General features: G+C 32.4%; 1 protein-coding gene across 9 annotated transcripts in view; it reads left to right on the top strand.

Moving 5' to 3' along the window:
* Window positions 1–1198: 1198 nt before the first annotated feature.
* Window positions 1199–24215, top strand: part of Mmd (mind-meld) — a 497564-nt gene continuing 474547 nt past the window's right edge. For 6 of the 9 annotated variants that reach the window (XM_064215710.1, XM_026645750.2, XM_026645749.2 and 3 more), the window contains exon 1: window positions 1199–1353. The gene's annotated coding sequence lies outside the window, so the exon portion shown is untranslated. The remainder of the gene's footprint in view (window positions 1354–24215) is intronic. The other 3 variants (XM_026645746.2, XM_026645751.2, XM_026645752.2) reach the window with 1 other exon arrangement.

Below are 24215 nucleotides of genomic sequence, written 5' to 3'. Positions count from 1 at the left end.
AGATCTTAATTCTTAAAAATCAGCATTCATGATCCAACCACTTACCGATATTTACAAACATATATGACGTGTTTTACTCTAGTTTATTTTAATTAAATAGTTACATAACTAAAATTTTCTACGCTTTGCTAAACCAATCAAAACTTTTAGATCGGATTTTCCTTATCAGGTGTGTTTGTGAATGTAACATTTTAACAAACTTTTAAACGGGCAAACTAAAACTCCGTAATAAGCCTTTTAATAATCTGTTATGTGGAACTCCCCGTAGATGCCGTAATACACAACTAACTAGTACCACTGACATTATAGATATTTATAGTATATTACAAAATAAAAGCAAGTGTACTTAATAAATATACATATGTAATATTATATTATTATAAAATGTAGATTTCAGCTTAACAAATACTTATGTAGCACAGTAACTGAATCACGTAGCACTCGCGTAGCATCACAAATGCTCGCCTACGCAGACGTAGCACATTGCATTCACATGTCCATGCAAAAAGATCTACGTAGCTGTAAAACAAAAAGAAGGTTTTATTCAGTCATTCAAACAGTAGAGAGCTTCTAGAAAAGAAAAAAAAGAACTTGAAATCTCAATATCATTCATAATTAACGTGCACAGCGTGCTTAAAACGCTGCATGAATAATTACGGTATAGTTCAGTTCTAGGTAATCTGTCAAGGTTTTTCAAAACCAGGTACAGGTTTTACAGGGCAATTGCTCGGGTGTTTTCGCGAGTGGTCGGGTGGCTTCGGTCGCTGGGGTGCGTTGCCATGCCGACGAGCACGCGGCTCGCGCCTCGGCCGCCGAAAATAAACACGAGGGATAACGAGGCCTCCGGGCCTCACGTGACATTTTCAGATTTTTTTATTTTACTCTTTCAGCCTTTTATTTCTCATTTATGTTTTCAATGTCGGTGCTTTTATAAATTCTACATTTGTTAGATTACTTACGATTAGTCGAAAATAAGTTTTCAACTTTCGTTGTGACGAGTGAATATTATTAGTTGGTTAGCGTTCAGCAAAAAGGTTTCAAAGGTTCTGAAAGTTGGAACAGCTCTGTTTGCTCGGTGGCAGGGCCGGCGGGCCGGCGGGCCGGAGGGCGGGCGGTGTGCGGGACGCGCGGGGTGTGGGTGCCGGCGGGGCGTGCGGTGCGCGCGCATCGTTCGCGCGTCAGTCGCTGGGCGGCGCGGGCCGGCGCACGGTCGATAGCTGCCGGGCACGGGCACGGCCATGATGCGCGACGCGTGCACGCGCAAGCGGCCTCGACGTGCTGCTGTGTGAGTGTTGTGTTGTTGTGTGGACGCGTGAACGCCTCGCCCCTTGCGGTCGGCGCCTTGTGCTTTCGGTCAGTATGAACATGTGTTTAAGGTGCCATCCAGCATCACTAATCAATCGACACTCAGCGGCGCTGATTACGTATGACTGTGACAACCGCAGGTAGAGCAGGTTGATGTTTGGAAAAACCAAAGTAACAGCCGTGGCCTATTTTTCATTAGTTAGTTTTTTATTAAATATTTATCTTCACATTTGAGATAAATCTTTCGAGATGAATTACGTGAATAAAAATTATAGTAACACAAATTGTAGGCGGAGAGCGTCCAGGTAGTCACGCGGCCTAGGGCTACAAATTACAATTTACCTAAATCCACATGGGTCTTACTTAATGACGACCGAGAAACTGACGCCACTAAAATATTGCGGCGTCACCACTATTTCAATTACAAGATAGTTTGAATTTTAACGAAGCTGCAGCGGGATTTTAACTCTGAAGTTAAAATGATGAAGTCGTTTCAGTCATAGTAAGAAATGGGGTCAATGACATATCCGCTGTACGTCCCTACTGTTCTCATCATGGTATGAAATGTTTTTTATTTTGTTTATACAATACAGTGAATATATATACGTAAATAATGATATTAAGTAACAATGATGATGTCTTTCGAAAATTGCTCTTTTTTCCATGAAAAATTTTAACTTTTTTTTTATTTATAATGATGCCGCAATTAGAGTTATATATAACTTATAAATATAAAATATCAAGAAACATGTTAATAAATTTAAATTACATAATTTCAAACATTTTTAACCTCGATACTGAAAACAATGCATATAATATTTCATATTAAATAAAAAAACAACTTTATCTAAGTAATATACCTATAATATACCTTTAACGTGTTTCACTATACAGCGTGACTTTACACCGTGACACGTGACGTTTCAATTTATTCACATATTGAAACACGGGCAGTATTGCTTTTTAACGTTGTTTAATATTCGTCCAAAGTATAAATTCTACTAGGTAAAGAGTACAGTTCAAATATAAAGGTTAATTTATATGTAGAATAAAAAAAATAAGCACAGATTATAAATATGACAAATGATTCTGAAATTAGTACAGTTAAGACTAGTAAAATCATTTATATACATCTATAAATAAATGAACATCGGAAATTATATGCATTATTTTTTTTTGTATTTATTCTAAAAGGAAGGAAATGATAATTATAGGTATTATTTTAATTTTACTAGTCCATACATATCTACTTCAAGAAAAGGTTTAATTTCACACACGCTACCAGTACTTATAATTTATTAGTAAGTCATTTTCGTCATCTTTTTAATTTCTAAGAAAAAGAATGTTATTTCAAATATAAAATTCTCGTTAATATCTCTTATAATTTAAAAGGAACGGTTGATATTAAGTCGGAATATTTTTTTCGCATTTTAAGCATATATACATTTGTATTTAAAATAAGGTATTATTCACAACGTAGTCATGAAATATTCCGATAGATGTCGCATGTCTCGGCGTAAGCGAGGTTATCTTAAGTGATAAAAATTTGACATACCATTTGCATATCTGGCTTCGGTTCAATTTAAAAAAGTTTCAACATAAATATGTATTTCAAATCGAACAGAAATGTATACATTTCAAGTATTCTTGACTTAAAAACAGAGTTCATTATTTGAAATTGGTACAGAAAAACGAGGTTACTAAATCGAGATTGCTTTTTTTTTTTATTTATATTCAGCGTTTGAATTCGCATAAGAATAAAAAATGAAAATTACTCGTAATTAGATGTAAAAATGATAAAAGATATTCAATATAGAACAACAAAATTTAATCAATATAAAAAACGAGAAATCGATATAGCTTGACACTAATTCATTCCAATATATAAAACATTGTAGTTATTACAGTGACTTAAATAAACCATTAAACATAGATACTTGCAGTTGCGAACTTTTCCGTACACACTTTGGAGATCCACGAATTTCCCCTACAAAGTTTTCGTATGTCTGTTTAGTTTCGCCAGCGTTCGCATAAAGAGCGTGCTGACGATTACCTCTTTGAAGTTGAGATACTCGTAAAAAATATTTATTACTTTCGCAAGGTTAAAAGTTAGGTATTAATGTACTGATTATTAAACATGACGAAATCGTTTTATTTGTAACAAACCTAAAAAAAGCTATATATACCATACGAACACCATAGGTATCTCTAACATGAGTAACTAGTTCACCGATTGATTAATTATTTTTGCATTTGATTACAGTTCATTGTAAAGGGAATAAGTTACGAGTTTATCACGTTGCAACGCTCAGAAGTGAAGCAATAAACGTCAGGAAATCTGGCAAATTCTACTGGTATATTAATGTATAGTTAATGTGATGCACTTGGTTATGTACTCGTATGTATTAAACAGGCATATATAATTGTATAGTAAAGTATGATCCAAATTTAACGCGAGGGAACGACAACTTTATTAATATAATCATACGTCTGGTATGACCGGCTGAGCTCTACATATTTACTATATACGATAAAGATGATTATTTTATGTAGTTTATCTTTATATATTATTTAACAATTACGTACATCGTACATATGTATGGACGCATCCATAAGTGTCAGCTTTTACGCCAGCACCTTTTTTTCTTAATAATATTTACTTTATAATTGGAAAGTTATTAATAACGTTTTATTTCCTTTTTACAATTCTTTTTCACAATTATAAATAGTTTTACACACTATATTTTAGTATTCATATAACTCAATCAAAGAGGTTGGATTTGTTAAACTCAAATATTACATTATTTTTAGACCTATAGTTTTAATGTTATGGTATTATCAGTTCATGTCCAATCACTTCTGCATGTTTCTATAAATAATTTCCATTTTACATTTTAAATTGTATTTTGTAGACAAGTAATACATAAACCATTTATTTTTCCCTGAGTCTATCTTTTATTTATGAACCCAATATAATTAAATAATTATCTGTGCCGTTATCATACCCCGTACGGAGAATAACTATACTACCTAGGTTAGGGCTTTGTGCAAGCCCGTCTGGGTAGGTACCACTCACTCACCAGATATTCTACCGCGAACAAGGAGTAGTTAGTATTGTTGTGTTCCGGTTTGAAAGGTGAATGAGCCCGTGTAACTAGGCACAAGGGACATAACATCTTAGTTCCCAAGGTTGCTGGCGATGTAAGGAATGGTTAATATTTCTTCCAGCGCCATTGTCTATGGGCAGTGGTGACCTTTTACTATTAAGTGGCCCATATGTTCGTCCGCCAACCAATGCTATTAAAAAAAATAAAACTAAATATGTGGGAGTGTAGGATTTCCCCTTAACAGGAGCGACTCGGTTGATAAAGAAAATGTAATTCAACGATAATCACTTTTATTACGTTTTAGTACGAACACAAAAATTTATAATTATCTCAAGTCATTCCTGGCCGGTGGCTCTTTTATAGTAAATGTCAAATGACATACTATTTATAAAGGAATGATTTTAGTCAACAATAGTCAATTAACAATCCAACTATCAATATCGTCTAAATTTAAAAACCCTTCCAGTTGGTATTTTCATGAGAATCAAACACGTGGTATAAACATACCTCACTGATCACTTCCACAGATTATATAAACTGCTTACTGAAAAAAATCCGTAATCGAATGACGTTGCACTCTTCCGCCAACACGGGGCCCCTATGATTGAAACATAGTATAGAACCCCGTTTTCGTTATTGAGATGCTATAAAACGAACCAAACATGTACTTTCTAAGCCGTATTCTTGAATAGAGATGCAGATTCACAATCAGTTCGTCGTAAAATGTATCCCTTACGAATACAACAATAAAAGCGCTTGTAAAATATATTTTGTCGGTACTCGTTATTTGATAAGCCGCTTTACAGCGCTTTAAGCCGATCAATGCTTGTTAACGATTCAAATTATAATAACTAAAAAGATATATATCATTTTTATACGCAGTATAAATAATTATTAGAATTTAGTATTCAATTCTTCGTTATTTCGTATCTGTGAGAAAATACCGAATTCTACGAGATTTTTATGTAACCGAAAACTTATATCAACTTTTTATCAATTGATCTTTTATATAAAATAAATAAACACACAATTCTGCTTTCATAAATGCTGTTCGATGAAATTGAAAATATATGACGAAATATACTTATCTATGATAAAATTACTAAAAGTACAGGGCCGGACCGTAAGTTTATGGGGCCCTGGGCTAACACTACTTAGGGGCCCTCCTAAGAAATATCTGAACGTAGACTTGAATTAAATTAATTGAATGGGTTTGATTAATTCCAGGGCTCGCAGCGCTGCAAACAATACGATCTGTTTAATTTAATAAAGTTATGGATTCTCTCGCATTATCATCTATTTTGCCTTTTTTTACAAAAAGCCATACGGTAGATCCGCCCTGTAAAAGTATATTAATCAATTTAATATTATATACATTACGGGGCATATTTCTATACTTACGCTATTAAAAAGATAGATTGTTTCTCAACGAAGGCCAATGCAAATTAGCTAAAGTTATAATGTTAAAGAATATTTATTATGTCGGGAAAAATCGCGACGACTGAGAACTTCCATGGAGAGTGTTGAGTAAATTGATAAAGTTACATGAAAATAATATAAGGTACCTTATTATTCCTGTTCTATAAGAGTTTAAAAAAAAACCGGGCCCAGTAGCTAGTATGTTAAAACTCAACGTCGTGTTGTATGGCTGTGCGCTATTCTTAGGAACTATTGTTTGGATTCTCGTACAGTTTTAATCAATAGACAAATTTCTTCAAATGGAAGCTTTACGTATATTATTTATGCATGAATTAAAATAGCAAACTTTAGGATACGATAAAGATATAATTATGTCCGAAAAAACCATGTCTCCGAAGAGCTGAATTAATCTTAACGGTTCTAACTAAAGTTTCTCTACTACCCGTGGTTAAGTAAGTAAAGTATCTGTGTATCGCTGTTTATTTATAAATTTAAATAATATTATGTATTATCATACACAAATTCACAAACTATTTTAATTATTTTTTTATGTTAAATAATCTGAGTTATGTTCACGATCTCGTTAACTTAAACTAGAGTGGTCATTAGCTGATAATGTAGTCAACAGTTTAAGGCGCGATAATCTGAGGTCCCGATAAACAAATTAGCGCAGCATTATAAGGTATGGTTACACTCATTACGGCATAGTTCACCTGTTTTATGAGCCCCTGGTGCTGCGATACAGAATAATTAAATTGTTAAACATATCTAATATAGGGTACACGTATATTAAGATGTAGTTTATTATGCCAACGTGGTTGAAGATATACTAATTATTTTATTTTTATGTCAATATATGTATGGTAGGGGGACTGGTGAATGGCCATATGATGGTAAGTGGTCACCACTGCCTTAAACATTAGTACTCTGAGAATTATTTATAGTTTATCATATTATCAACTAGCGACCCGCCCCGGCTTCGCACGGTTGTAATGCTGCTATGTTTTAAATCTGTAATATCTTCGAAAATATTCATTTAAATTACATGCTGTAAAGGGCCATATTGATTTATATTAAATGCACAATGTATTTAAGGTACAGCGGTAAGCGAATTTTTTTTATACTATGTAATGATGAGCCACAAACCTTGGGAACTGAGATGTTATATCCCTTGTGCTTGTTGTCACAATGGCTCTCAAATCGGGAAACAAAAATACTTAGAATGGCTGTTTGGCGGTATAATATATGATGTTTGAGTGATGCCTACTCAGGTGAGCTTGCACAAAGCCCTACCACCAAGTAAAATTTGACGAATGCTAATTTTACAGTTTTGGTAGAAATGTCTACGAGAAGACATTGAGTATATCAGTAACAGACATGTTATATATAATACTACCAATATTATCTGATTAAAATGAAATTGTTAACGGTACGAGTGATCAGTTACGGTAACCGAGGCTCATAGCTGCTAGAGTTACTTCTACTGACTACAAATAATCAACTGAAAACAAAGGATCAAGTTTATATTGTATGTTGTATCCAATATTATAAATGTTTTCGTGTGAAAATCAACTTTTAGGCTTGTCTTTTTCTGACATCTTTAAAATTCGTCATATTTCGGCCAAATTACAAATAAACTTAACGATTTATACATCGATTCATCATTCTATTCATCACTCCATCCACAGTTTAATCAGAAAACCATATGTAAATCCGTTTAACAGTTTTCGAGTTTACCGCACTCTAACGGACAGACGGACTAGCAATGTTTGAACGTTGTCACGTGTTTGTATATACTTATAAACTAACTATAATGTTCTTGTTTTTAAAGAATAAATATTTGGGAAGTATATACAGAAAGGTTATATTTATCAAAGGATAAATTCATTAGACGGCCAATTCCTGTTTTTGATTGGCAAATAGTCAGCAATAAGTCGTTTAGTTACTGCGTTGTGACTGCGAAATCTTGTTAGTGTTCCCATATCCTCAGAAATATAACTGTAGATTGAAAAGAGATTACTATTTTGGAAATAATTGGATAATAAATAGAAATACACAGACGTTATTGCTGCGTTTTTTTTTGTATAAAGAAATGTAGAAGAATATTCACAACGAGATTGGTTCTTTTTAATCTTAAATACACCACGGCAGCAAGTTTTGCTTATTGTTTAGAAATGCATGCGATGTTACTCAATAATTAAACGTTTAATTTTACGAAAAAACCGAGCGAATCGGATTGATAACATATGTATGTATATTGTTAAAGAATTATTTTGTGTATTTAAATATTCTTTCATAGGATTTAAATTCTTCTTTTAATTTATCTCTAAAATTATCATTTACTCACCGTAAACGATAATTTTATTTTATGAATCAAAATGTTTATTTATTTTATGTTCTATATTTTATATTATCCTTAAAATTTTAATTTAATTCAATTTATTTGTTCAATTGAAATAGAATATTTTTAATTAATAATAAACGTTTTTAATTAAAGGAGCTTTAGAGCGATTGAAACAGAATAAAAATTCATACATTTCTGTTTTATTTAACCGATTTGAATCATGAGATTTATTTTGTAAATTTTTAAATTTAGAACGTTAGAAGGAATGAAATAACAATTTTGTTAAAATTACAATTATTTGAAAGCAATTAAAATAACAAAAAGGTTAAATATTATATTTTATGAAAAAAAATTTAACTCAATTTTTTTACAAAGACAAAATATAGACCAGAAAAGTTTTTGCCAAATTTCCTGCAGTAAATTATAATAGTGCTATTTATGAGAAGTGGTATTGAATACAAACTATTCAAATGTTCAAATGAAAATCAAAAGTTATTAAAGTCGATTTCAAGCAAAAGTGTCACGTTATGAAATACAGCCAGATATTTTAAAATCAAATAATGTTGCAAGGTTGGAGCGAAACGAGTATGGAGGCTGAATGCGGCGTACTGTGCTATTTCTGAGCGTGACGTCAGCAACCCTGCAGTGTTGCAAGTTTTTATACTCGCTTTGACCCCCTTTCGTTAGGTTCCGCGGGCTGAACTTGTTTACTAAAAGCCTAACCTGATAAAGCGTATTTACTGTTATGATTTTTCCTCTGGATTTATAAAGTCAAATCGTTACCTATTCTGAGTTTGTTTAAAAAGTTATAAAAATTTAATGGCGGGAAATTATGTGTGAATAAATATTTTAGTTCAGTTTATATAAGTAAAAAAAGGTACATCGTTTTTTTAAAGTAAGTAAAGTTATTATGTAGGTAGCTTTTGTTCACTTTACTGTTATTAAATGAAAACGTCTTAGGCAGTGATTCGATTATCCAAATTGAGAATAAAAGTTTAAGGACAAGACGGAGAAGAAAGATATGACATAGGGAGGGAGAGAAAAAGAGAACTATATATTTAAGACGTTTCGCTTATATTAACAGTTTCTTAAATTGATATCCCTCGAGTATATGATTATTATAACTTATAAGGAGTCGAAATAACTCGTGTTCACTTTCGTTTCGAATCGTCTGCCCGTGACCCGGCGTCCATTTCCGGAGTAACATCGTGTAAAACATTGCCTCGATGCCGATCTAATTCTGTAAAGATTCGTTTTTTAATTATTTGAAGGGCGTTTCTTAATCAACGTGTTCACTAACTGCATATTTAACGGTTCCCCATTTATTTTCATCGATTAATTTAAAGAATTTTCGAAAGGTATAGAAATATAATCAATTTTCAATGGTACGCCGAGATTTTTTTTTATTTAATATAATTAGGAGAAATCGAAATTAGGCCACCGGTAAGTGGTCACCACGGTCCAGTCATTGGTACTAAAATATTAATTATTATTTTTAAAAATCTTGGAAACTATGATCTTATTTTCCTTGTGCCTGTGATGAGTGGGTGGTACCTACCTAGATGGGCTTGACTTGCAAAATATCGTTCATGCACCAAAGCGATTAAATATAATTATTTCTAATCAAGCAAACGTGATGAAATTATTTACACATTGAAACTATTTTAACTTTCATAAAATAAATCAGTGGAATGATACTTTATTGCTTTTCATTGTTCGTTTAAGTTAAATTCTGATGATGTTCTCCTGTTTAATGTCGGCTATGGCGGCTATGAGTTCTCAAGGGAGATTAGCCAAATGCGCAGAACATATTATAGTGCACTGGTGTTTGCGCAAATTCATGTATGCTCTCTATGTCCTCACTCTCATAATCCGATGGGACAACAAATTCGACGCGACCGGAATGAGTTCAGGCGCCGGACCATCGGTTTTACGAGCTTTTAGAGGCAACACTATCAACTTCCAGATTCCCAACTGAGAATACGTTGGAAGACCTGAATATTTTTTTACTGGCTCGAACCGGGGTTTGATCTCGGTATTATGTGACTTGCGGCATTATAGCTACTAAACCAACGAGGCAGTTAATTGAGTTCTATAGAAATCTCATCCAAGATGTTTTGCATTTAAGCAAATTCGACTGAGCGACAGATTTAGTGAGAATTAATTTTTATTTATTATTTACGTATCGGTCCTGTTTTTAAACATATTTATTTAATAAGAAAAAAATGTTTGTATAATATTAAAAAGAAAATATTATTTCGTAAAGAGATTTCTTCTAGTTTCTTGAGTGTGTGTTCTAATGTGAATACATTTAAATACTAAAATGACACAATATTATTATTTTGAGCGCGAGAGCATTAAATACAGTCTTCATGGAATTCTTAAATACTCAGACATTTACTCTACATCTAATATCTATCATCAAGTTCTCCATTTATTCCGTTTTAGTTTGTATAAAGATGTTTTAAGACTAAAGGGATAAACTGCATTTTTTTAAATAAATTATATGTATATATATATATATGTATATCTGTTGTCATAGCAATTTTCGATTAATTAATTATGTAAGAATAAGTTAACCCGACAACCCAATAAGTAAATGCATATTTAATGCCACATTATTTTGATCGAGATTTTTTCCGAGAGTAATGTTTCCGCAACACCTAAATCTGAGGCGCCGCAAAAACAAATCAGATTAATACAAACCTACGAATATGTCATCGGGGCTTTCCGTTAATTATAAGGCTTAATTAAGTGCGTACAAGCTAACCCGTTACCGACCCAACACGTAAAATATTGTCGAATCGTGGGACATTTTCTACTTATTGTAGTGAATTCAAATTGCCTTTACCGAATTCGCATTACGTTCTACCATTTGAATGTCTAACAGTGTTAACACGTATTTTAATTTGGTAAATGATGACTAATGGTGCCATTAATAATAGAAATGATCTCGAATATACTGTGTAGGTTTTGTTGAGAACGAATTATGGTTGAAAAATGGAATGTGTTGGTTCGAAAACGCACACCTTCCTTTTGATACACCAGCCATATATTACGTAATACACTGTCATACTGAGCTAGTACAATAAATATACCAAAAATACAATAATTAAGGCTCGGTAGTCGTACATTCTCTGTTAATGAATGAATGAATGATATTAACAGAGAAACGAACAAGAAAAATAATCGTATGTCAAAATGGCGTAGAGAGAAGTGTAGCAGGATTAAAAATAAAAGTAACTAAACTTAAAGGAAGATGATAAATGAGAAACGGACGAAAATAATATAAGAGTATCAGTACCAGTAAAAGTTGAAAAAGTCGACAAACGAAATGTTGACAAGATGACCTCAAAAGAGATGCCGGCCCAGAATGGATCAGAATGATAGGTGGACGTCTTTGAAGGAGGTCTTTCGCGAAGGACAAGCTGTTGTTGGAAAAACAGACTGTTGGTAATGAATATATTGTAAATTATGGCAAAACAGCAATAAAAGCTTATTTTATTTATTTTAGTCGTACATTATTTAAATCTAAAGATTTCTTGCTTTTTTAACGACACAACCACCGTGCCACAGAACTACCGCCCATGGACATCTTCAACATCGGGGGGCTTAGAGGTTCACCGCCATCCTTCCTAATGCTGAGAACTACACTAGAAAAATAGATTAACAATTATACTGTAATAATTGTGTATATATTTTTCATTCCGTTATTTATGTATATTCATTAAAATAAATGGTAATAAAACAGAAGTATTTATACTATAGTATAGTAAGTATAAAGTTGACTTTATTCTTTATTAATGATAATAACTTATTTTGGATCACAGATAACTACCCAACTCGCAATTATCTAACTACTAAGTTATTAACTGGACTAATTTCGCTAATGATATAATCACGAATCTTTAACCGATAATATAATACAGTCATTAATTATTATCGTTGTTATAATAGGAATTGTTTTTATTTACTTTTTACGTAAGTCATACACATTCAAAGAAAACTAATTCTTCTATTATATAAATATGTAAACATCTCCTTTTACTCCGACATTTATATTAAGTTCATCTCTTTCTAACAACGATATTTTGAAATTATTTTATTAATCTAGTGTGAAAATAAAATAAAGACTCTAATTCAATCGTATAAAGTCGGGACGGGACAGTTAGTGAAATATAAACTCGAAAGAAAATTCACATCGGTCACTCGGAGTCAGACGGTCTCATAATTGCTTTATAAACACAGCGGGGGTCTCGACGCATTAGCTTGGTGGGCATTAGCTAGTAACATATAATTTAAATAGTGTATTCCAGACGTTAGAGTTGAGTAACAACATTGATGAATCAGTTATCTAGATTCGCGTTTTCTCGAATGGATGGAATCGTAAACCGTCGTCCTAAAGTCGGTCATCGCGGCCAAAGTGGGTGACTCGTAAAAAAGTTTTAAACTTGTCCCTCAGGTCGTATGCGGCGGCCCCTTTAATTTTTCATTTTGCTGAAATCACGTTTTTTTTCTTGCATTGAGTAGAACTGTTACTAGTTTTCTTGATTATTATACTGAGCTGAGTCTTATTTTTTTAGTTCATTGTTATAACAAAAGGACACCCTCATGGGTACTACCCAGTATTAATTATGAAAATTATTGGAAAGAAATTATTGGCTTTTTTTGTGGCTTTTAATTGTGTCGAGACGCCACAGATTATTTCGCAAATGTGGAGAAGATACGATCTGTATTCTTGTAAATATACAGTACCAGAGAAAATTATGTACAAATTACTTATATTATAAAAATTAGTATTAGTAATCCTAAAATTTAAATTGTAATGTGAATAAAAATTTGCAGACACATAACAAATAACGTAAACCTAAAATTTAACTTTCAAAATTAAATATATCAATATTTAACTCGCATAATCCGATAAAAAGGTAATCTCAAATTCTATACCTTAATTTAGCATAAGCTAATATTTCGGATGACTGCTGAATTAACTCATCGATCGCAAGAACTGCGAGTACATCATTTATAAACGTCGAAACAATTGACCGAACTTTTCGAACATAGGTATTTGAAAATAAAATTAATTATACCGTTAAAATAAATGTTAAATTCGTCTAAAAACAGATTCGCAATCCCAACAATACAAACAGAAACGATAAAGTTTTAACAGTTTCTTACGATACAGTTGAAGTTTTCAAATTTTAGTAATTAATCTTCATTAGACAAATATAATTCTGAGATATTCACGTTTAGGATATCTGTTATTATAAGTTTGTTTAATTTTTGATGAGCAATTATGAGAACTATATTAGTTATCATGTGGATTTAATCCTCGTGGAATTATTTCTATTTCTGATGTTTATCGAAAAGCTATAAATAGACGCGTACCTGTAGACGACTAAAGATACGCAAAGGTCGCGGAAAACCGCTAGATGCGGGCAAAGAGGGGGTTACAAATCCTCAGGGGAAGCCTTCGCTGACAGCATTTGATGTTTTGCAGCTGATATTATTATGAAAATAAGTCAAGGGAAATTAATGAGAGTTGTATGGACTTGTTACTTATCAGGTAGATAGACACATTTAAAATATTTACAAATGAAAAAAAAATGTGAGTGTTCACTGACCGTCTCATCTGTCTGCCTGTGATAAGCTAAAGGATGTGTCAACTTAATAGCCACGTATGTCTTAGGTAACGTTACGTAAGTTTCCTTTTTTTTTAAGAAGGGTTGAATTTGTATGTATAGTGTGTAGCGTTTAGGAATTGAAATGGAAAAAATAAATTTCAAAAACTTAATAAGTTTGAAACCAATTCTAATTCTGTTCAAATAAATTAATCTTCACTGCCTGAAACACTGATGAAATAGGATTTTCTAATTTGGCATTAATAAAAGCTCACTGGCATATTGCGCAACCGACCGATGACCATTGAGATTAATATAAAATAAGACAATTTCACTTTGATCAACGTTTCAAAAGCTGGAGGTTATTCGCTTGAGCTCGATACAACTTATATCATTCTGTATTAAATTATATAATCGTATCCTGTAGCGCTACTCTCTAAGAATATACTCTAAGCTCACTCTAGAACGCAGTCATGTGTCAGAAATAAGCGAAATTGACTACAATAATTTTAAGTACCAGCGTAAACCGGTTTTCAAGGTTTTACTAGTAAGATGTGAATCAAATTGTTACAGAGTAGCACCTGTTCAACACCAGAGAACTCCCCTTTAAACAAACTCACCACAAAAACCACCAATCAAAAAATAATAAATTAAACTAAAATTTATGCTGAATTTTGAAACAATTTTTAATTAAACCTGCGTTTTCGAAGTTGGACCAATTAATCAAAATATAAACAATATCGGAGCGAGGAGCCGGCGCTAATAAAATAATAATTAATACACAATCACCGTCCCATTACTTGGGAACAGTTTGAAATCGAATAAATCATGAGTGCGTCGTATTGTATATAATTGATTTTGTGCGTAATTTAACAGATCCTTTTCAAGGATGATTTGCTAATACCGTCGGATACCTCTACCCATACAAGTATAGCACAATCAGTCCATACGTTTGCATCAATAGACGCTCAGGGAATTGCTTTCCTATAAAATAGTGTACTGTGGTTTTACTTAAGGTATGGCTCAGTGTAAACCCACCTGGTACTTACTATAAGGTACAACCCATTCCATCACCGAAAAACAATGCGAAGTATTGTTGTGATCTGGTTTGAAGAATATATAAGCCAGTGTAGCCGCATACGTCAAAGACATAACATCTTAGTTCTAAAGGTAGGGGTATAGGCAATGTTAGGAATCAGTAATATTTCTTACAGTGGATATTTCAAGTATGGTGGTTACCAGTTATCATCAGGTGACCCATTTGCCATTTAGTGACCCAGTGGTTAGAAAGCGTAAGATGCACGTGTTCTAACCGATGATTGCGAGTTCAATCGCGGGCAAGCATTGCTGAATTTTATGCTTAATTTATGTTTAGAAACCTGCGTGTAAAAATTAGACAACTTCAACGTAATTATTTCACATGTGACCACTAACCCGTATTGGAGCTGCGTGATGTTAAGCTCCAAACCTCCCCAAAGGTAGAGGCTGTAACCCAACAGTGGGCTAATAAATTTATAGGCTGTTACTTAATTTAACTTTTTAATGCTTTATATATTCAACGTTCGACTATTATTATTAGTTAAGGATTTAAGAATTACATCATCTTGCTTGAAATAAAAAGTAATTATTTAGAGATTGGAAACATACCTAGTTGTCATATTAATATTTTCTTTAGAAGTATTGAATACAAGTACCTTAGAGGTCCATTCAATTTACCTCTACGAATATACCCAAAAGTCTCGAATTTAAGCTGAACAGAAAAATAAACACGTATTAATACATTTTCTAAAATACGAGACAGTCCGATGATTACAAACATGATATAGACATGCACGTTTTATTCACCCCGATATAAATAGAACCGCATTATGTCCCATTCGCCTTTTAACTAACTACGAAGTTAACCCAACCAGGAAAAAAGATAGGTCTCTTTAAATTGGTTCTATCTTTATTACTGACTATTTTAATTTGACCCGTCCCATTGTATCCATTGGCCCCTTGGCTGCGTTTTGTTTGCAAGTAACTCGGGGTGAGGGAGGTCTATTGGTTCTGGAGTATCATAAGAGCTCGATACGGTGCTCAGTACTTGTTCGAAGTTACAAGGTATCTAGGATAATGGAACTGAAAGACAGTAATCGTATTTATTCGCTTCCCTAAGTGGGCTCTTGTGGTAGGCAATTATATACATATGATTATGTATACTTTGAGGCTAAGTTGAAATACTTGGAACAAGATCTATATGGGCGTATTGTTTCCATGACTATATTAATGCGATTATTGATTATTACGTTCCAGTTTTTACTTTTACCACTTCTTCATTATTTATAAGTATATATGCTAAAAAATACATCTATACTAATTGAATCGTCAAACATTTTGGTACAAGTTTTCAAGTTCATTTGATTTTCTTTTTATTTATTATAATCTTAATCTACATATTATAATTTTTAAATTAAAATATCGGAAGTTTTTATAGAAAACAGCACTAATTAAACTTCACGTAGTAAGCATAATATATTTCATTAATTTTGATGTGTATAGGCCAAATAACATATTGTTTTGATTAACATTATTTTTAAGTGTCTGCATGTTTTTATTTCCAGGTATAATAATATAAATTTTGGAATTACTAATGAATATACAAATTTTAACTATTGGAATTAAATATTAAATATACAAAATGAGTTACATTAAATATATTTCATACTAGCTGTGCCCGCGACTTCGTGCGCGTTGTTTGAATTTAAGTTATTTGGAGATTGTAGCGTGATTTTATTTTTATTCTATATATAATTCTTAATTAAAAGTAGGCTAAGTTACTCCTTATTAAATCCGATATTTGCCAGTGAAAGTCCCGTCGAAATCGGTTCAGCCGTTCCAGAGATTAGCCGGAACAAACAGACAGACAGACAGACACAAAAATTGTAAAAAATGTTATTTCGGTATATGTACCGTGTACATACATACATATGCATTTAGTAAAAATGGGTTATTTTAATATTACAAACAGATACTCCAATTTTTTTATACGTATAGATTTAATTACAAGTAACATGATTGTCGCTAATGTATTGTCATTGTCAAATATGGATTGTCGTTATGAGTCTTGTATTTGTTCACGAATAAATAATCTCTAATATAAAATTGCTCTTCTAATTCTTTCAAGTCAATAAATATTTCCTTTCCTAAAAATAAAAGGCTTACAAAATACAAATCACTTCATTGCTAACGTTACGTTCGACAATTTAGTTTTTACGCTATATTGTTTTGTTTATCCGCATTGATCTCTTTTCACGACACTGGAAGTTAATCTTTCTTTTTTCATATTCAATGAAAAATGCCCCTTAACACGTACATTCATGGGTGGTTTTTGTGTGCAGAGATTTTGACATGTCAACATCATTTCTGCCTTCATCGTTAAATACGAGTGAGATTGTTGATCTCGTTCATAAGATCTCAAATTCATGTGACCATCTTTCAGCTGTAAAGGCTTTGTGGGGTTTTTGTTGATTAATAAAAAGACTCAATACTTAATTTATCTTTATTCACTACTAGATAAAAATCCGGCTTCACTCGGGTAAAATAAGTAAAACTAAACAAGTATAAATATACTAACTACCGTATCCCTGCACGAAATTATTTTTTGAAACACACTTTCTGAACGTACCCGTAAAAGTCAAACATGGCTGCCCGTTGAACTGTCATGTCATTGAATTTCATGGATTTAATATATTTCGATTATATAAATTTTGCGGATATATGTTATCGACTAAAAATATCATAAATTTTAACGATCTATAATTGTGGATAGGTTTCGATCGGGTCTATCGTAGACCTGTACGAAATTATATTTACAATTATAATATTTTCTAACTTACTGTCTTGTATTTCTTAATAAACTGGGATTTGACTCGGTGCTCTGATGGCTAGACTATAAGGTTCTGAAGATGCTTGGGTCGTACGTAGAAATAAATAAATTCTTAGAAACATTTGCTAGTATTCAATCATGTATGTGTTTTAACGGAAATGTTTGATACCTGGGAAAAAAATATTTTTTTTATGTTAAAGATACCATCTATAACAGAAAAAAATATATCTGTAAAATTTACAGGAAATGTATGCATTTCCTAGAAATTGTATTTAATTCCGAAATGATACTGGGAAATATATGAAAACTAAATAAAATCGTCTCTGTTAACTACGAATCTATGTGGTCTTGTCGGTCTCACCCAGAGAGTGTTATTTTGCAGCTCCCGTTACGATGAAGGCCACTGAGTTTCGAAAACTTGATAATGCTACAGCATTAAATAATCGTTTTTCCCCCGCTCTTCCTGTTTATACAAACATCAAGAATGCGATTCAAATATATTGCATATATCTGTCCTACCTGTATTAATAAATTCATACTTATATAATATATACTTTTCCATTATCCGTTTTCCGTTACGCGAAATACATCGGTGGTGATTACTTATATATAGTTCAACAGATACAAAATTACAATATAAATCTAATAATTAATTGAATACTTTATATTAAATGTTACTCGTGTCGTAGTAAATGAAACAATATTATAGAATTACGATTAGTTTTAATATAAGCGATTTTATACTGTAAGTTGATGTCAAAAATAAAGCTAATTAAAAATAATTTGCGTAGAAAGGGATAATAAATTTAGTTATTAAAATAAAACAGTAACAGTATTTAAAACGGGATATTTACCATGTTTTTTATTTTTATTTGGTGGAGCTCGATATTTCGACATTATCTACGAATGTCTTGTTCACGAGACTGACGATTGCGGGTAGGTCGAGCTCCACCAAATAAAAATAAAAAACATGGTAAATATCCCTTTTTAAATACTGTTAGTAATAAAAATAACCATGTTAATTTAAAATCTTATAAAACAGTAACAGTATTAAAAGGAATAAAACAAATTGTATTTATTATTTTTTTCCAATAAATTATTACTTATTTACCTTTGTAGGCGCTATATGTTCCGCTTAAATATATTAATTAGGCTTTAAGGAAAAAATTCACGATCATATCAAAGTAACCGAGTAAATATTTATATATACATTCCATGAAATACGGCCAGAGTATGAAGTCTAAGAAAATTGTATATTTTAATGAATTAAGTGTGTAGTAGAAAAATAAATAATAATAATAATTTCTATAGAATTTTGCGATTTAAAATTGTAAAAAAGAAATGAAGGTAAATTACAGTACGCTAGAAAATAGTAATATGCGTAAAAATGTATTAATGAAACTCCAACTGTTCGGATATGCTTAGATTAACGGCTGTAAACCACTTGGCTCGCTTTTTTTTTAATTTATTTTATAACATCCACGGGCTCACAGTTGGCCGTGCCGTTTATATTTCATGTTTTTATTTGTTTGTGGCTAAACATCACCAGATCTTCGCTGGGGTTGGAGTTCGCCGTTCTTTCTGAATGACGTGGCTCACGCTGTCTTAATTTTTTTTTTTAATTTCCTATTTCATTATTTAATTTACAATATGTTTCACTATGGCTTCACTGCAATCCAGAGAGTTTTTTGTTCAAACCTTCTATAATACTTTTAAATAACGTTTTTATATGACATTCATTCTTCTTTAACAGCCGTCTACAATGATTAAGTTAAGAACATCGTACAAATAAATAAAATTTAAGTGACTACCTTCCTAAGTAAGTATATTCTTAAGTTAGTAAAGTTATTTGCAAGTAATCGAATCATAAAACGTGCGTGTACTTGCGTTTGTGATGTTTTACTTCGTCGGCGCAATGATAGTTTTTAAATGCATGCAAATAGTTAATTATATTAGAATGATAATAATTACCTATTGCTTACATAATAACATAACATAATCAGCCTGTAAATTTAGGCTAAGGCCTCCTCTCCCGTTGAGGAGAAGGTATGGAGCATATTCTACCACGCTGCTCCAATGCGGGTTGGTGGAATACACATGTGGCAGAATTTCGTTGAAATTAGACACATGTAGGTTTCCTCACGATGTTTTCTTTCACCGCCGAGCACGAGATGAATTATAAACACAAATTAAGCACATGAAAACTCAGTGGTGCCTGCCTGAGTTTGAACCCGAAATCATCGGTTAAGATGCACGCGTTCTAACCACTGGGCCATCTCGGCTCTTAAATGTGACCTAATGCTTATACAGTATTAATGATCATTATGATAATGAAATTAACATTCACGCACAAATTTAACCATACACCAAATAAATTTGTAATAAATTTAAAAATTGTAAAATAAGATAAAGTGTCAAGTTGTCTAATTCGAGCGACTCGACATTTGATTGTTGCGTGATGTCATAAAAAAAACACACATATTATTTTCAAAACACGTCAAAAGCAGGATAACATAAAAAAGAAAAAAAATTGTCTATCTGTTTGTCAGGGGGTCAGAAGACTGGTAAAAAATATATGTAAATGTAAATTTAACTTGGTGGTTAGGTTTCGTGCATGTCCGTCCGGTAGGTACCACCCACTTATCTGATATTCTATCGTCAAACAGCAGTACTCGGTATTGTTGTGTTCCGGTTTGGAAGATGAGTGAGCCAGTGTAACTACAGGCACAAAGAACACATCATCTTAGTTCTCAAGGTTGATGGCGCATTGGCGATGTAAGGAATGATTAATATTTCTTAAAGCGTCATTATTTATGGGCAGTGGTTACCACTTACCATCAGATGGCCATTTGCTCGTTCGCCAATCAATACCTTAAAATAAAAAATTAAAATAAATAGAGAATATTCGGAGGTACCGTTTAGTTTTTAACCGTTTCATCGAAGTAGCTTAAGATCAGAAGTTATAACAACTTAAAGTTTAAGTACATATTCATTGTTTAATTATTTACTTGGCGGTAGGGCTTTGTGTGAGCCCGTCTAGTTACCACCCCTTATCATATATTCTAACACTAAAAACCAATTCTTAGTGATGTTGTGTTCCGGTTTGAAGCGTCTGAGTCCTAAGGTTTGTGGTGCATTGGCAATTTAAGGACCATGTACCTACCTGTTTGACATAAAAAAAATGATAAGCAGGCAAACTATTATTACAGTCTTTCGGAACTTCTCCGGCTTAAAATAAAAATTGTGTTGTGTTAATTCTGTTAATATAGTTACATTATTAATATTCCAATTTAACACAGGTAAAACTTTAAGGCACTACTAGTCTAAATATGTTCGTATTGACCATAGATCTAATGGGTTTCCTTTTAAATTGTTAATGTTGGTGTGACGCCCTAATGTACATGTTACATCACAGATCATTTGTCACAGCTTTAAAAGTCATTATAGATCGAAATATCAAACTTCGCGGAGAAGATTTCTCGTTCCACTGATAGAGAGTGACAAAGGAATTGAGCAAAAACACTCGACTCCGTGCCCCTGGGATATACGTAACGTATCCCATTCCCGGTAGTGTTACATTAAGTTTCATTCACATGAGTGCTTGCATTCAAAATATTTGAATATTATAACGAAATCGAACCGGATCTTAGTCTAGATTTAAACAATGTTTAAGAAAACAAATCGCTCAAATGTATTGAATGTATTCGCTTCTTCTAAATAGAGATAATTTAAATGAGATATACATCAGATGATTTTGTGCAATTGAACAGATTCTTTATACAAATATTATCAATATATTAACAATATTTTACATTAAGCACTAAGTACATATATGTTTAACTTCAAAATGAAGTTTCAAATAGGAAAAGATATATATGTCATCGGACTTGATATCGTTGTCGTAATACAGAGAATAGTTGTGTTCTAGTTGTGTGCTGGTTTAGAAGACAGTGAAGGCGCAATGGCGATGTAAGGAATAATTGACGTTTTGTACAGCGCCAAAGTTTATGAATGATTGTGAGTACTATCTGGTGGTCTATTTGCAAGTCCACCTAACTATATAGAAATCTGAGAATTAAATTTGAGCGAACCGACGAAAGTTACCAGGGATATTGTTTTTTTTTATATAAATTTTATATGAATAATTTATAATACTTTGCTTCCATGCTTATGCGCGTATTTTAGCTCAGACGGCTAACTTTTATAACCTGGATTAATAATAAGGCGTTGGAAACGTTAAGAATAATTTAAATAATTTCTAAAGTTACCGTTTCACCCCCTAAAACGAACATATACAATATACTCGTTTGTTTTCAAATATGCGAATCACGTCGCAATGAATTTTCTAATTTGAAGAAACGCTGAATTTAAACAAATTTTGATGAGATTTTCGAATTAAAACATAATTACAGTACTCTGAAGTATCTTTGACGTGGATATCATACACAAGTTTTTTTTAAAAAAAACAACACCTTTTTAGAATAAGGAATATTTTTTATGTCATATGATTAGTGCATTTTTGTAGTTTACTAATTTTCACAGAAATGATTCAAAGAAGTTATTCGTATTATAAATTAGTTATATTTGAACGAAAATCTACTGCTTAAGATCTATTAAGCTCTTTATAGCTGAGAAATTGTGAAAGTGATCTAAGAATTTCCCGGGATTCCTATAAATAAAGAAATGTTATTAACTCTGTAAGAATAATTCTGCGTAAATTTAATAACTGATTACGTTAATATTTCCTCGTTTTATCATGTTCCTTAGTCACGTGGTTCCGATAGTGTAGAACAGCGACAAGCCGTCGCAACCCGTGGATGTCATCAAATCTGACTACCATAATTCGTATGGAATCATTTCACCAGCGATAGCATTACTAAGAAAGGTTAGGGTGGGGCAGGCATTTTTGTGTAGGTTACACACAACCTATCCCAATGTAATAAGGCCAAGAGAATGATTATAATTAAAAATAAAGCATTGCTTAATTGTGTTACTAAGTTATAAATAGTTATGAATGGTTAATTCTCTAGCTTGGATAAGATTTGTAATCGCGTCTTTCGCTTGTAATCGGCCTTGCACATCTTAAAATTTAACTTCTATGTTATTTTTGACATTGTATATATGTGCGATACACATTATATATTTTTAAAGTTGAAACGGAGTAGCCTCCGTATTACAAAACCGTAAAACATTTTAAGTTACTAGATTTTTAAAATGACTGCTACTTTTCCGAATTAATCACTAAAAGCACCTGAAATGACCAACATTAATTCTCAGATCGTGATAAAAGTTCTACATTGAACCAGATCAAAGTGGTCGTAAGATGAATGGACGCTATTGACTGTCGTTACAACAAGTCGCGGTGATTTGTCGCTCACGTTTAGGCGCCCTTATATAAAACGTCACATCGAAAAGATACAATTTTTCGCGCAACATTGATTCAATTTACATTGCTTTGGAACGATTTTAGTTCGTGGATAGAGATATTTTTCATACTTTACTAGACGTGCGATTTTTAAAGTGAATATATATTACTTCTTTTATAATAGAATATTTAGGACATACGAATGTTCTACCTGATGATACGTGGTCACCACCGTCCATAGAAAATTGCATTATCAGAAATATTAACCATCCCTTACACCGCCAATGCTGCACCACCCCTCAGAATAAGATGTTATGTCCCTCGTGCTTATAGTTACACTGGTTCACTTACCATTCAAACCGGAACATAACTTTAACATTTTTGCGATAGAATATCTGATCAGTGGGTGATACTTAACCAGATGAGCTTCCACAAAGTAAAAGCTCTGCCACCAAGTAAAAAGCGACTTCACGAGGATTTGTTTATATTGGCAATTAACCATATTATAACCCCAATTAATAGTGTAATGTCTTTAATTGATTACATTATCAACTAGCTCGTGTTTGTTAAATCTGTCTTTACCTGTTAATCATTTTTGGTTATATAACATATAATAAAATCAATATATATATATTTATTAAAATATGTCTTTGTAAGCAAAATATTATTCTTTTATAACGACACTACTGAACAAAATATGTTTATTTCAAAATAATTATTAAATATGTGCTAAGAAAATTCATTACACAATGCAAATATGTACTTATTTTTGTTTAGAAGAGCATATTTAATATATTGATTTTCCATACAGTAAATAATATGTCCAATCTTTTAAAGCATCTGAAATGACTAACATTTGTTCTTAGACAGATATTTCGAGATAGAAGTTCTAGATCAGACCAGATAAAAGTGGGTGCTAGACGAATTGCAGCTATCGACTGTCGTAAAAGCGGGTCGAGGTGATTTGTCGCTCGCGTTCGGTCGCCCTTACACACAATTTCAAGACAGGATACAATTTTCTTCGAAAAATTGATTTAATTTGCGTTTCTTGCGAACGATTTTAGTTTACCCATGTATGGATACTATCTCCGTATTATATTTTTTGTTGTCTGACGTTGCGACTGCTGCAAAAAATATTTCATATTTTAAGTTAACAACTTCATGAATTATGTTTTGTAATTTGCTA

Source organism: Vanessa tameamea, chromosome 8 (assembly GCF_037043105.1).
Source record: "Vanessa tameamea isolate UH-Manoa-2023 chromosome 8, ilVanTame1 primary haplotype, whole genome shotgun sequence".
In the NCBI taxonomy this organism is placed as follows: domain Eukaryota; kingdom Metazoa; phylum Arthropoda; class Insecta; order Lepidoptera; family Nymphalidae; genus Vanessa; species Vanessa tameamea.
This window is presented reverse-complemented; position numbering and strand designations above follow the sequence as displayed.